The 15,253-nt window shown below is 38.1% G+C and overlaps 1 long non-coding RNA gene across 1 annotated transcript in view; it reads right to left on the bottom strand.

Annotated features, from left to right (window-relative positions):
• Nucleotides 1-1,250: 1,250 nt before the first annotated feature.
• The window catches only part of LOC126335236 (uncharacterized), a 945,258-nt gene continuing 931,255 nt past the window's right edge, over nt 1,251-15,253 (bottom strand). The window contains exon 3 of the long non-coding RNA XR_007564831.1: nt 1,251-1,931. This is a non-coding gene — a long non-coding RNA (uncharacterized LOC126335236). The remainder of the gene's footprint in view (nt 1,932-15,253) is intronic.

Raw genomic sequence — 15,253 nt, 5'->3', positions numbered from 1 at the left:
TATCGACCAGGTAACATATGCCATAATCAGACCAGAATAAATGTTGTTTTTCCAGGTGTACTTATTTCTTTTTCTGCACCTGTATGGGGGCTACTCAGAAAGTAAGGTCCGATCGATCACATAATGCAAATGACAGTGAAGATTTAATGAAGCTTTGGATAAATGTAATGCACATTGTCTCTAGTAAGCCTATCAACTGTGTGACATAGGCTTGAAAGTAATGTCAGAATGTGAGAACATAATAGATGACATGCTGCAAGGATCAGTACTGGGCTCCCTCTTGTTCTTAACTTACAGAAATGATCTTTCAGTGACTCTGAAGTGCAGTGCAGAAGCTATAATGTTTGATGATAACACAAGCATAAATCCAAACTCAAGCTCAGCAGACACAGACCAGATACTAGCTGGACAGGCCTACAAGTTGTTCACAGCTAACAGTTAAAGTCTCAGCTTCACAAAGACATGTTACGCAATTTAAAATTAACAATAATGATCTGTTGTGCCATAAGTAGACATTAATGGCCACACACTAAATGAAGCACATTGTATCTTTTGTAAATATTTATCACGACTTGTACCATATCCCTGAAGGTATGGGATCTATGGAACACTGTGTGTAAATGACTGAATATCAACCAAAAATGGAAAGTAAACAACCAGCTACTAACTGAATTATGAAGTAAAAGCAAAAATAATAAAAACATATTTATTTGTTTATTAATTATAAAATACAGAAATAGTTGGAAACAAAAAGTGTTATTAGTGACAAGAATGCAGGATGTTCTTAGAGGTATATATTATCTTTCAATTTCCAAAAAGTAATCTTATGTTGCTGCTTTTTAAAATAAAAATAACAAAGGAATATTTATTTTTTGTTCTTTATACAAGTATTTCTACCAAGAAAAATTGGTAGAAAGTTAAAAACAGAAAAATAAGGTGTGAGAATTATGTTGTAGAAGGAAACTATATATGAGTGGTATAGAGACCACTCATAAATATGTTAGTGAATTTTATGTATCATCAAAATAACAGACAGGTATCAGATTTACATGTTTCTTGGTATTACTGTGTAACACACAACTGCATTAGCAGCATAACAGTAACCCAATATGATTCATCCGCACAACTGAAATACATTTTATATGGATTGGAGTAAGGCAATTATACACCACCTACAACAGAACATACTGTAGATAGATTGAGGCAGCTAAGGTAGGCCATCCCAAATATGTCCAGACAGTACAATGAATTTCCCAATATTCACACGTAATTTTTATTGACATAATATGCATGGTACATGATCAAACAGTATCAAGATAACAAATGAATCTGATCACAATGAGACTTACCATCTAAGGTCATCAGTCCCCTAGAACTTTGAACTGCTTTAACCTAACTAACCTAAGGACATCACACAATCCATGTCTGAGGCAGGTTTCTAACCTGCGACTGTAACATCAGGGGAAGAGGTTCCATGAACGTGTGCCCTATTACACCAAGGACGGAACTCGGGGTATGGTTTTTATGTATATTATCATGGCTATCATACCATGTGCTTAAAATATTGATCTTTAGCATTGCTGCACCCTATAAATTTACTCTGGTGAAACAGCACTGCATATTGAATTTCTTCTGGACTCAATGTGTTACACGGCATTTCATTCCTTTGGGAGTCATTCAGTGTTTCATAATAGACTTCTTGTCTTAAATCTCACCACAGATAAAGGTGTAGAAGTGTTAAATTAGGTGATCCTGTAGACCATTTTTCATTTCCTGAACAACTATTCCAATGCTCTTTAGATGTGCTCTTAAGAGGGCCTGTCAACATGTGTGTGGAATGAGAGGCATATCCATCATGTTGGTACCACACTGACTGCCTTATGTTCAGTGGGGTGTCTTCCAATAACTGCAGCAGCAGTATATCTTAGGAACTCACATTTCTTGAATGTATTCAGAATTCCATCAACAACACAGAGACCAGTGTTGTGGGTCTTAAAAACATGCACCAAATATTGAAAGACCAAGAGCATTCATTGAGTCAGCATGGATTTTCAACTGATGTTTAGTGCATGTTGTGAAGACTGATTTGCCTATGGTTTGTAAATGATGCTTCTTCCTTAAACAAAATTTTGCTTAGGTATGCCACCTGACTTTGCACTTTTTGTAGATACTATTCAGAAGGCTTTAATCAAATTTAGATAGTCACTGCCATGAAGCTGTGGATCTAGTGAAATTTGAAGAAGATGAAATTTGACGGAATGCAGTGTTTGCAGAACACTCATTTGATTGATACCTCTTGTAGTTTTGAACTACCAGTAAGTGACATTTGCATTGTGTGTTACTCCTTTAAAATGTTAGTTTTAATAGCTTTCATCAGTTCCTCTTCTTTTCCCTCCGCATATTTTATCCTCCACACTTCAAGTTTCTAGTACTTTATTTATAACGTTTACAAAGACAGAGTGACACTGCTTGGCACAATTTGGACACTCTTCAGTGTACAACTGCACCACTTCTCTAACAGTTTCACTACATTCACCATAAACGATGCTCAATGCACAATGTGAGTATCTCAATAGTTTTACAAGCAAGTTGTCTGACTGCTACAATGGCAGAACACAGACTGTTGGGCTTCATGCACTCAACAAGAACCATACCTGAGTTTTGTGTTTGCTTACATTCAGTATGACAGGGCAGATGTTGATGGAATCTCTTCTCCTGGTGGTGGGACAGTGGTTTGCAGTGCTGTTATTTTGATAATATTTGATCAAGTGCTGTACATGTTCTGTCATTGAAGTTCTCTTAAAAGCTTCTTTCAAGTGCCACAGAAAAAAAAATATATATTTCCATTAGAACAGAACAAAGTCAGTGTCATAATGTTGAGACTATAAATGATGAAAATTGCTTGTGAATGTCAGGAAATTTGCCTTATTGTCCCCTACAACTAGGAAAAAACTGCACTCACACAAAAGTCATACTTGCTCAGTTTTACAGCAAGGCATGCTTTGGTAAACGTATCAGATAAGGTAGGATCAAGGATGTGCAAACACATTTTTCCTCAAGGTTAATGGAATTAAAATTATAGAGGTAACTGTAATAAATTATTAAGGCTGAAAGTAAGAAAGCCACATTAATAAGAACATTGGTGAGAGCAAGATGTGATGGCAAAGTGAGGAACTTTACTTAATATGTGAAAAACTTTTTTGAGAAATAAAAATAGAAAGTGGAGGTAGTTGCATTACAATTTAAGAACTGAGTGTTAGGATACAAAAATATTTATAAGTTTCTTTCCAATTTACAATGGTGTAATGCAGCAAACACTGGTAACAGTATCTGTTTTTTCATATTTATAAGCATTAATAGTACAAAACCTTATTTGTTTAATAAATAATGACAACAATGAGGCATCTGTTTACAATAATTATTATACAGCTTAAAGAAGAGAATTAACTGGCATTCCCAATGAAGATATCTAATTTAAGACAAGTGCTATACGAACTTCAATAAGGTACATGAGGGAGACTCTTAGTTCACTTCCTTAGATTATTGCCCAGTATCACATGATAATTCATTCAAAATTTCTCTTCTTACTTGAGTAGTATCTTAGAAATATGTACGTGAAACTGATAACAAGGTCAGAAAAAAATGGAGCAACTGCTGAAAGTAGCTGAATAATGAAGAAAATGAGGGGTTATTAGAGTGACAGAGAAACCCAGCTAAAAATGAATTGAAGTCAACTCAACATACGTACAATATATTTTGACTGCATCTTTCACTCACTCCCTTTCATGTGTGTAAAAGTTATTCACACTTGTACTCCATGCTTTGTACATGAAATTCATAAATAACTAAGAAGGAAAACAGTGATGACTGCATGCAAAAATAGTTACAGTCAGACTAGACATGTAATTTATCAGTGTTGGCAGTTCAATCTTTTCAAACTATCAGAAACAAAAGCTCATACAAGTGAATTGGAAGAGCTGTGATGAGGCTTGATAACAGAGGTCTATGATGTATTATATTGAGTTTCAGTCTGATTTCTGTTATTCTGTGCATTATTCCTATTACATATAGCTGCTCAGTGGCAACATATTATTTCTTTAAGTACTTTAAATTTCTGTTGTTCTTGATATTTATTTCCTATTGACACAATGTTTGGAAGATAAAACTCTATTGTCCATCTACACATCAGAAAACCTATTCATTATCTGCTGAGCCTTCAGGCAGCAGAATTACCACTGATGGTTTTTCTTGTTCACTTCCTAGCACCCATGCTGGAACAGTATTGAAGTGTTTTTTTATGGGTCTGTTCCTGAGACGTCACAGTTGTAGCACTTCCGGTCTTACATATATCTCAGCATTTGACACACCTGTAAGATAAGTAAATTTTAATTATGAATTTGAGCCTGTAATGTAGCAGATCAAGCAATTAAACAAGTAAAGAACATTTGAACTTTGTCAGAGAGCATATTAACTAGATTTTATACAAAAAAAAAAATGGAGTTCATTGCTGCTGTGGCTCGAATGCCAATACCTGTCTATCAGACTATACTGACTATTTGTAACTACATATTGAAAAAAAAGGGTTGAACTTTTAGCAAAGTATGCTGTTGGGAAAAGTGGTCATGTCTGTTGGGCCATGGGTGTGGTGTCAAAGTGCACCCAGAGTTTCTGTAAACTATTGTTGATTTGAACATGTTACAGTCAGTGTGTAAAGCATATAAAGACAATTAATAAGTAGGAGACAATGAAAATATGACACCAATGCATGTTTCAGTGTAAAGAATTAATATTTTACAAAGCTCCCAATGAGGAGGTTAATTGGGTAAAAAGTTTATGTAAAAAATCTCCTCTCAATTAATTAAAACACAATGAATAATATTATTTCTGATTGTGAATGTGATATATGAACCACACGAAAGGAGACCTATCAAATAAAATAATCACTAATTAAAACTCAGAGAGACCAAACCAGACTCGTTAATTAGCTATGAGCATATTCAGTACAAAACAATGATTAATACAATAGTATATGATATATAATAACTACAGTCCACATGTTTATAATGTAAATCACTGTTATGGGATACTGTTCGTGACAAAGTACTAATAGTTTTTGAATGGGATGCATTTTAGCATGATTCTTATAACATCACAAAAAGTTGATTAGAAAATACAGTGTTCTCATACGGCACACTGATGTTATCTGTTTGTTTATTATGTTATTTGATACACTGAATTTACACGTGTCATTTGAATGCACATTTTAATAATTAATAGATTTCAGTGAACAATGAAATAATCATCTATTGTCTTTATCAGCACCACAGTGCACACACACATCACATGGTCGTAAATCATCTCTTACAATAATTTTTTTAAAATTTATGCCTTTCATGTGAATAATAACATTGTTATGTTTAAGAGTTGCTAGAAGCCCCATGGATGGTTCTGGCCAGGATTTTGGATGTTAGAGAAATGTTGAAGGTATCCCAGATCATCATATAAATTTCAAGTCAGGAGATATAAACATCCCTTCCTTCTTTGCAAAATATATCTTGATAACAACTTAGTGAAATTGCTACAAAGAACTCAGTAATTTAGTTTCATGTTCCATGAATCATTTGCACAATAAATCTTAATTGTACGGACTGAGTCATTTTACATTTACACAGCAAATTAATTTGTAAATATGGAAACATGCTGAAGTTGTTTTATTTTTAATTATTATTTTTTTTGCTTATACAGTTTTGAATTAGTAATTCTTACCAAACTTCTTTTACACATTACAGTAACAGAAATTCTTCTATAGCATAAAAGGAGTTGTCAAGGAGAAATTTCTTCAGTTTGTTTTCAAATTTTACATTGCTCTTTGTCAGACATTTTATATCACTTGATAATTTGTCAAAAATTTTAGTTGTGCACTGTGCACCCCTGTTGTGCTACAGACAAGATTAATGTTGAGCATGAAAGTAATTTTTACGTCTGGTATTGCAGTTATGCACATCATGATTCCTTTTGAACTGCAGTGGATTATTTACAACAAACTTCATGAGGGAATAAACATACTGCGAAGCAATAGTCAGGAAACTCTACACCTTAAACAGATTTCTACAAATATGTCAACTTACTGGTTTATCTCTCCCCAAGATTTGCAATGATTCTGAGTGCAAATATGGCTGAACTATGTTGTTTCAGGAGTTCCAAAAGTGCTTTTTCCAGTTTAAATTCACATCAGTGTTGGCACCTAACAATTTTGAATTTTTCACCCTCACGACTATTATTTTCTCACCATGAGTTACACTTATTGGTGCAGTACACCTAGATATGCAGAACTGAATAGGTTGTGCTTTCTAAAATGGACTGTGAGACCAATTTGCAGAAAATCAGTCAATGATATGATTAAGATTTTTGTTTACCATTTCTTCTGTTGCTGCATGTATGCTTGGATTGAGTACAGTACTAGAGTCATCTGCAAAAAGAACTAATTCTGCTTCTTGTACAATAGATGGAAAATAATTTAAATATATGAGGAAAAGTAGTTGATGTAAGCCTGAACCTTGGGAAACTTGGTTTTCTACATCTTTCACTCTTGATCTGTCTAGTTTTTGCCTTCATCCTCCCCCATCTATCATAAACAATGCACTTAGCTTTTTGATCCTATTAACTCATGTATGATGTTCTGGCAGTAATAACTGTCTTGCATATTACCTTATCTTCCACCTTTCAGCTCTGAGGTTTTCACATCTCATGCAATATAGTCCCCAACAATCTGTCTTTCCTTCTCATCCCATCCAGCAAGTCTCACCTGACCTGGATTTCTGGGTAACTTTGCCAAACTCCACCCATTTCCTATACCACACAAGTCCTCTTCCTTCACTCCTTCTCCTTACCTTTCAGCCCTTCTGCCAGAAGGAAGGGCCACTGGCTCCAAAAGCTTTGCATATCTATACCTTATTTACGTGTGTTGCTGCCACTTGGTGTGTACAATATTTTTTCCTGTCCGATTACATTATATGAGAATATTGTGATTCACACATTCAAATGCCTTAGATAGGCAGCAGAAAATTCCAATTGTCACTATTTTGTTATTTAATTCTTGTAATACTTGGTGATTGAACATGTAAATGGCATACTCTGAAGAGCAAGTCTTCTGTAATCCAAACTGTGATTTGCAGAGGATATCATAACTGCTCAGGTGTGATGCTATTCTAGAATTCATCACCTTCCCAAAAAATTTGGAAAATGATGTCAGTAGTAAAACAAATCTGTAGTTACTGACATCTGTTCTAACACCTTTCTTAAAGCGGGGTTTGACAAGGGCATATTTCAGTCTCTCTGAAAAGATGGCTTGAGTTAGTGATGCATTACAGATCTGAGATAAGACAGGGCTAATTATATTGGAACAAATTTTTAATCCTCTACTGGGAACACCATTAAATCCAGATGAGCTTTCATTTTTAGGGGATATATGATTTTCTTAATTTCAGAAGGTGAAGTTTGTGTTATATTCATATGACTGAATTTTGTGAAAGTTGTTTTTTCAACATACTGCTGTGATTTTCTCTTGTACTCTTTGTCCCTATACTTTCTGCTATATTTATGAAATGATTATTAAATATATAAGGTACCTGTGACTCACCATTTATAGCCTTTCCATTCAGCTAAATAGTGATGTTATCCTGTTCTATTGCTGGTTGCCCTGTTTCTCCTTTCGCTATATTCTATATGGCCTTGCATCTGTTGTTGGAATCATAGATTTCTGACATTTTACAGATGTTCCTTGATTTTTAATAAGTTTCCTTAGTAATTTTGAGACGTTTTTGTAGTGTGCAACTACTACAGGATCTCTTCTTGTTTTCACCAATAGATATACTTCTTTTTTCCTTTCACAAAATATTTTTCTGCCTCTAGTGATCCATGGCATTGTATATGAGTGTTTAGTGTCCTATCTGATTAGCTTATGCAGAAAGTTATTTTCAAATAATAATATGAATTTATCATGGATTAGATCAAATTTTATGTTGAAATTCGGTTAATTATAAATTTTATTCCAGGTTATCTCTTTAAATTATGGTTGAAAATATGTGTCCTGGAGTAATTAATTATTCTGATTTCCACTGAGCGGTATCTACACTGTAAGGCACTTCCTTATTTACTCTGGCTGACTTTACTTCGTGATCAGTGAGGTCATTTGTTACTGGGTTAACAGTTATTTTCTTATTTTGAGTGTCACCAAAGAAAATATTATCAGTTAGGGTTCTTCTGTCTTTATCATCTGTACTGGAAAGTTAATTACTGAGATCAAATTGTAGAATCCAAATCAGGTTTCCACATCATTTTTCCTATCAAAATCCTTTAGTAAGTCTACACTGAAGTCACCATAGACTATTAATGCTTGCTACTGCCTAACTGACAGTGTAGCAAGGAATGGAGAGTCCTCATAAGCAGTTCAAAATTTTCCAGTGGGGAACTATATATAGTTACAATTAAAAGTTATCTGTTTTTCAGTATTAATACACAAGCACACACGTCTGTCTGCTGATGACTCAAAATCTACTTGTGTCAATGTTTTTGAAATTGTGTTCTGTATTAATATAAATAACTTTCAATGGAGAAATAACAGTGCCAGCTGGTGGGAAATATTTGTTTGATACATTTACCTATGTTTTGACACTTCTAAGGATGTCTGCATCAGAATGAAAATTTAAAAGCCATGAAGTTACTTTGCGAGAAGGCAATAATCAAAGTTTAGGGAAAACATGCTCAAGTCAATAATTAAAAACTAAAAACATTCCAGGCTTTGTTATGTATACTTATATTTTATGGAAGCAGCTACTTGTGTGTGTGTGTGTGTGTGTGTGTGTGTGTGTGTGTGTGTGTGTGTGTGTGTGTCATACACTTGTATTTTGTTCATTATGCAGCAGTGTGGAACTGTATTGAACACCTTCTGGAAGTATTATAGTATTTGAGAGTTGTAACATCGCGTTTTAGTACCTGAATAGTGTAAATTCGCGCAGTCATTTGTCTTCTGTTTTTGTTCTGAACGGCCATTGTCGGTTGGTCACAGCCAGTGTGCTCCCTGCCACCGTTGGATAAGCGGCTGCCAGCAGCAAGTCGTATACTCCTTGCTCACTTATTTGTTGCATAGTTTCGTATAGGAGGTGTAATTTCGAGTTTTAGTTACTGTAATCGCAAATTCAGGCAGATTGTAGCGAAGTCGTTAGGCATTTGTACAGGTTAGTTCATACATTCTTTGCGTGTTTCCCTTATGTTATCTAGGCATGTACTCATGTTTCAATAACTGTTGTCCAGCATCAATTAGAATGGACAGGGGCTGTGATTGCTGTGTTTGGAAGAGGGCTGCAGTTGGCGTTGACTTCGGTCGTGCAGCTTGAGTCTGTTACCAATGGGCACCACTGTGGGGAGATGGACTTGGGTATCACGGGGATGTCAACCTCGTCCCGTCTGTCCCCAGATCGGTCTGCTGCTGTGGTTTCCCTGGTTGCTGCCCGCAGTGGGGCTGAGCCCTCGCCTGTGGTTGATTGGGAGGTCGTTCAAAGGCGTGGCAGGCAGCGAAAGACGTCCCTGGAGGCTGATCAGAAAGCCTCCCCGATGAGTCTGACAAACAGTTTTCAGGTACTGTCTCTGGCTGAGCCAAATGCAGCTGCCTGCCCTGTTTCAGAGGATGATTCTCAGCCTCCAAGGTCAGGGCAATCACAGAGGGTGGGCTTATTGGTAGTTGGGAGCCCCAATGTTAGGCGTGTAATGGGGCCCCTTAGGGATATGGCTGCTAAGGGGGGGGGGGGGGGGAAGAAAGGGTCCTTCCGGATGACATGAAGAGCACAGGGTGCATCCAGCTGCAGGTGGTGGCTCATGTCAGCACTAATGACGTGTGTCGCTTTGAATCTGAGGAAATTCTCTCTGGATTCGAGCGACTATCTGATTTGGTGAAGGCTGTCAGTCTTGCTTACGAGATGAAGGCAGAGCTCACCATCTGCAGCATCGTTGACAGAACCAACTACGGACTTTTGGTGCAGAGCCGGGTGGAGGGTCTGAATCAGAGGCTCAGACAGTTTTGTGACCGTGTTGGCTGCAGATTCCTTGACTTGCGCCATAGGATGGTGGGGTTCCGCTGAATAGGTCATGAGTTCACTACACTCAGCTGGCTGCTACACGGGTAGCGGAGGCTGTGTGCCGTGGACTGGGCAGTTTTTCAGGTTAGCAGGCCTCGGGAAAGTACGGGTGGGTTGCAATCTCAAAGGGAGCATGCAAATACAGAACGTGCTTGGATCAAGGAATAGTCGGAATTGTAGTTGTAAATTGTTGTAGTTGTGCTGGGAAAGTCCCTGAGCTTCAAGTGCTAATAGAAAGCACAGAAGCTGAAATCGTTGTAGGTACAGGAAGCTGGCTAAAGCCTGAAATAAGTTCTGCAGAACTTTTTAAGAAGTCTCAGACGGTGTTCAGGAAAGATAAATTAGGCAGAATTGGTAGTGGACTGTTTGTGTCTGTCAGTAGTAGTTTATCTTGTAATGAAGTCGAAGTAGATTCTTCGTGCGAATTGGTATGGGTGGAGGTTATACTTAATAGCCGAACTAAGTTAATAATTGGCTAGTTCTACCGACCCCCAGACTCCGATGATATAGTTGCTGAACAGTTCAGAAAAAATTTGAGTCTCGTAACAAATAAATACCCCACTCATATGGTTATAGTTCCCTCGCTATGTTGGCAAAAATACTTGTTCAAAACCGGTGGTAGGCAGAAAACATCTTCCGAGATTGTCCTAAATGCTTTCTCCGAAAATTATTTCGAGCCGTTAGTCCGCGAACCCACGCAAATTGTAAATGGTTGCGAAAACACACTTGACCTCTCAGCCACAAACAATCCAGAGCTAATAGAGAGCATCATGACTAATACAGAGATTAGTGATCACAAGGCCGTTGTAGCTAGGCTCAATGCCGTTTCTTCCAAATCCACCAGAAACAAAGGCCAAATAATTTTATTTAAAAAAGCGGATAAAGTGTCACTAGATGCCTTCCTAAGAGACAATCTCCATTCCTTCCGAACTGACTATGCAAATGTAGAGGAGATGTGGCTCAAATTCAAGGATATAGTAGTAACAGCAATTGAGAGATTCATACCTCATAAACTGGTAAGAGATGGAACTGATCCCCCATGGTATACGAAACAGGCAACCGGAAAAGCATGTGAAGTTCAGAAGAACGCGAAACCCCGAAGATTGGCTAAAATTTACAGACGCGCAAAATTTGGCACGGACTTCAATGCGAGATGCCTTTTATAGGTTCCACAACGGAACATTGTCTCGAAATTTGGTAGAAAATCTGAAGAAATTCTGGTCGTATGTAAAGTACACAAGCGGCAAGACGCAGTCAAAACCTTCGCTGCGCAGTGCCGATGATACTGTTACCGACGACTGTGCCGCTAAAGCGGAGTTATTGAACGCAGTTTTCCAAAATTCCTTCACCAGGGAATACGAATGGAATATTCCAGAATTTGAAACACGAACAGCTGCTAGCATGAGTTTCTTAGAAGGAGATACCTTAGGGGTTTCGAAGCAACTCAAATCGCTTGATACGGGCAAGTCTTCAGATCCAGATTGTATACCGATTAGGTTCCTTCCAGATTACGCTGATACAATAGCTCCCTACTTAGCAATCATATACAACCGCTCGCTCACCGATACATCTGTACCTACAGATTGGAAAACTGCCCAGGTCGCACCAGTGCTTAAGAAGGTTAGTAGGAGTAACACATCGAACTACAAACCTATATCATTGACGTTGGTTTGCTGTAGGGTTTTGGAGCATATACTGTATTCAAACATTATGAATCACCTCGAAGGGAACGATCTATTGACACGTAATCAGCATGGTTTCAGAAAACATCGTTATTGTGCAACGCAGCTAGCTCTTTATTCGCACGAAGTAATGGCCGTTATCGACAGGGGATCTCAAGTTGATTCCGTAGTTTTTGATTTCCGGAAAGCTTTTGACACCGTTCCTCACAAGCGACTTCTAATCAAGCTGCGGGCGCATGGAGTATCGTCTCAGTTGTGCGACTGGATTCGTGATTTCCTGTCAGGAAGGTCACAGTTCGTAGTAATAGACGGCAAATCATCGAGTAAAACTGAAGTGATATCAGGTGCTCTCCAGGGAAGCGTCCTGGGACCTCTGCTGTTCCTGATCTATATAAATGACCTGGGTGATAATCTGAGCAGTTCTCTTAGGTTGTTCGCAGATGATGCTGTAATTTACCGTCTAGTAATGTCATCCGAAAACCAGTATCTGTTACAAAGAGATTTCGAAAAGATTGCTGTATGGTGTGGCAGGTGGCAGTTGGCGCTAAATAACGAAAGGTGTGAGGTGATCCACATGAGTTCCAAAACAAATCCGTTGGAATTCGATTACTGGATAAATAGTACAATTCTCAAGGCTGTCAATTCAACTAAGTACCTGGGTGTAAAAATTACGAACAACTTCAGTTGGAAAGACCACATAGTTAACATTGTGGGGAAGGCGAGCCAAAGGTTGCGTTTCCTTGGCAGGACACTTAGAAGATGCAACAAGTCCACTAAAGAGACAGCTTACACTACACTCGTTCGTCCTGTGTTAGAATATTGGTGCGCGGTGTGGGATCCTTACCAGGTGGGATTGACGGAGGACATCGAAAGGGTGCAACAAAGGGCAGCTCGTTTTGTATTATCACGTAATAGGGGAGAGAGTGTGGCAGATATGATACGCGATTTGGGATGGAAGTCATTAAAGCAAAGACGTTTTTCGTCGCTGCGAGATCTGTTTACGAACTTTCAGTCACCAGTTTCCTCTTCCGAGTGCGAAAATATTTTGTTGAGCCCAACCTACATAGGTAGGAGTGATCATCAAACTAAAATAAGAGAAATCAGAGCTTGAACAGAAAGGTTAAGGTGTTCGGTTTCCCGCGCGCTGTTCCGGAGTGGAATGGTAGGGAGATAGTATGATTGTGGTTCGTTGAACCCTCTGCCAAGCACTTAAATGTGAATTGCAGAGTAATCATGTAGATGTAGATATCAGGCAACACAGAATCTACCTGGCTTTCATAGGATTGTTGTTTTTGGAACCAATGTCGATGTCTACAGGGGAGATGTTTGATCTATAGAAATGTGATAATATGTGAGCATAAAACATGCTCCAAAGTTCTACAATAGATCAATGTCAAAGATATAGGCCTATAAATTCATGCAACTGCTTAACGACCCTTCTTGAAAATTGAAATGACTTAAGCTTTTTTCCAATCATTAGCAATGCTTCACACCTCTGGAGACCTATGGTTCACTTTTGCTAGGAGTGTAGAAATGATCTGGTATTCAACCAGGTCCAGTGGCCTTTCCTCTTTTAAGGGATTTCAAGTGCTTTTCTATTCCTTGGTCACTTGTTATGATAACTGTTATTTGCCATCTACGGAATAATTTAAAGGAGGAACTACCTTGTGATCTTCCTCTGTGAAGTAGTTTTGTAGAAAGACTTTTAGTATTTCAGCCTTTTCTGTGGCATCTCCTGTTTCAATGCCATTATGGTTACTAACATGGTTGTCCAAGCATGGTCAGTCTTTTCTGGCCCTCACAATTTTACTCAGCACATATATGTCTAAAGCATGTTGTAAGATGCTCTTCAAATCTGTCCACTGATGCAGAACACTATCAGTGCTGGAAATGAAATTTTTGTGTTTGCCTGTCAGGCAATCGGTAATTTGTCTATTGTCACCCATGTTAAACAGAAAGATCTTCCTGCCTTTCTTTGTATTACTATTTACAGCCATATTCAGTGAAACTGTAATGGACTTATGATCACTGATTCCCTGTTCTGTGTTGATTCAAAAAGTTGATGTCTTTTTGTCTCCAGCAGGTATAAGATTTTATCTTTGTGAGTTGGTTCTCCAATTAACTGTTCATCATAATTTTTGGGTAAGGTACTTAGAGAAATTTCAAGTAATTCTCTGTCACTACTACCAATCCTAATCATTGAGTCTCCCTGGTAAGTTAAAATCTCCACATGATCAGGAAAATTACATGAAATTTTTTCCAAGTTTCCCCTCAGGTGTTCGACCATTGCTGCTGAGTCAGGGAGTGTATAATTTTTATGATATACATTCTACTTGGAGTCTAGATTTTATTGCTGTTGACATGCAGTTTCAGCCAGCTATTTGTCCCTAATATTATGTGGGTATTTTTTTTATTATTTATAAATTAGACTAGTTCTGGTACCTTTCCATATATGCTCTTGCTATTGGGTAATACATTATTAAAATTTTGTTTCTCCAATCTTCTATGTTGAATGCTATTCTGTGTGCACTCAGAATATGTCTTATAAGGTGTGTAGAGGGATTTTTCTATCCTAAGATATCCACATGTGCCCCCTGCACATACTCTGCTGCCCTAGTAGCTGCTTCCTGCATGTAGTGCACACACTCGACCTAGGGTCTATACATTGCTCGACCCAATAGCAGAGGGCAAGAAATCCACATCCACAATGATCAATGAATTGTCTGAGCCTCTGTTTTAAGCCACCCTATTACCTCCAAATCAGAAGACCATGGTCATTTGTGGGAGTGATGCTGCATAATGTTAGCTGTGTTTTCACTCTATGAGCATGACCCACTGTCTTCACCCAATCAGCCTGCTGCCTGTAGGAACTAAGGATGGCCTGTGAATCCAGGCAGCAGACATCAGTCATGCCGACATGAAAAATGTTTTGCAGCCGAGTGCACCCAATGTGCTCAGTCACTGCCAGCAGAGCCTGCTCCACATCTCAGACTAGACCCTCCTGGAAAGCAGACAGAGTGGACACTAGCCTTTTCCAACCTGCTCTGGCCGTAACATTGCCCATGCCATGGGATCCTGCAGAGCACACAGATCAGAGCAAACTGTCTTCACTGTACATGTACCATGAAGTGTATGTCATTTTAGGCCATGTATCGTATACCGCTATACTGAATTGGGTAGTGTATTTAATAGTACAGCACTGTTTACCTCATTTTGGGTACTACAATAGAAGTTTGCAAGATCAAATACTGGCAAATAACACCCATAAAAAATCATCACTACAGCTGCACACAGTGTCATCATAGTTTTTTTTCAAGATAAGAAAGAAACTCAAAAAGGAAACAAAGGAACAAAAATGTAGTTTCTGGAACAGATACAAGTGTTAACTATACTTAGTGAAAGACAGTTTAACTATCACAAATAGCATATATCTAAATT

This window comes from Schistocerca gregaria, chromosome 2, assembly GCF_023897955.1.
Source record: "Schistocerca gregaria isolate iqSchGreg1 chromosome 2, iqSchGreg1.2, whole genome shotgun sequence".
NCBI classification, from domain to species: Eukaryota; Metazoa; Arthropoda; class Insecta; order Orthoptera; family Acrididae; genus Schistocerca; species Schistocerca gregaria.
The sequence above is the reverse complement of the archived record's forward strand: the minus strand, read 5'-3'. Positions and strand labels throughout refer to the sequence as shown.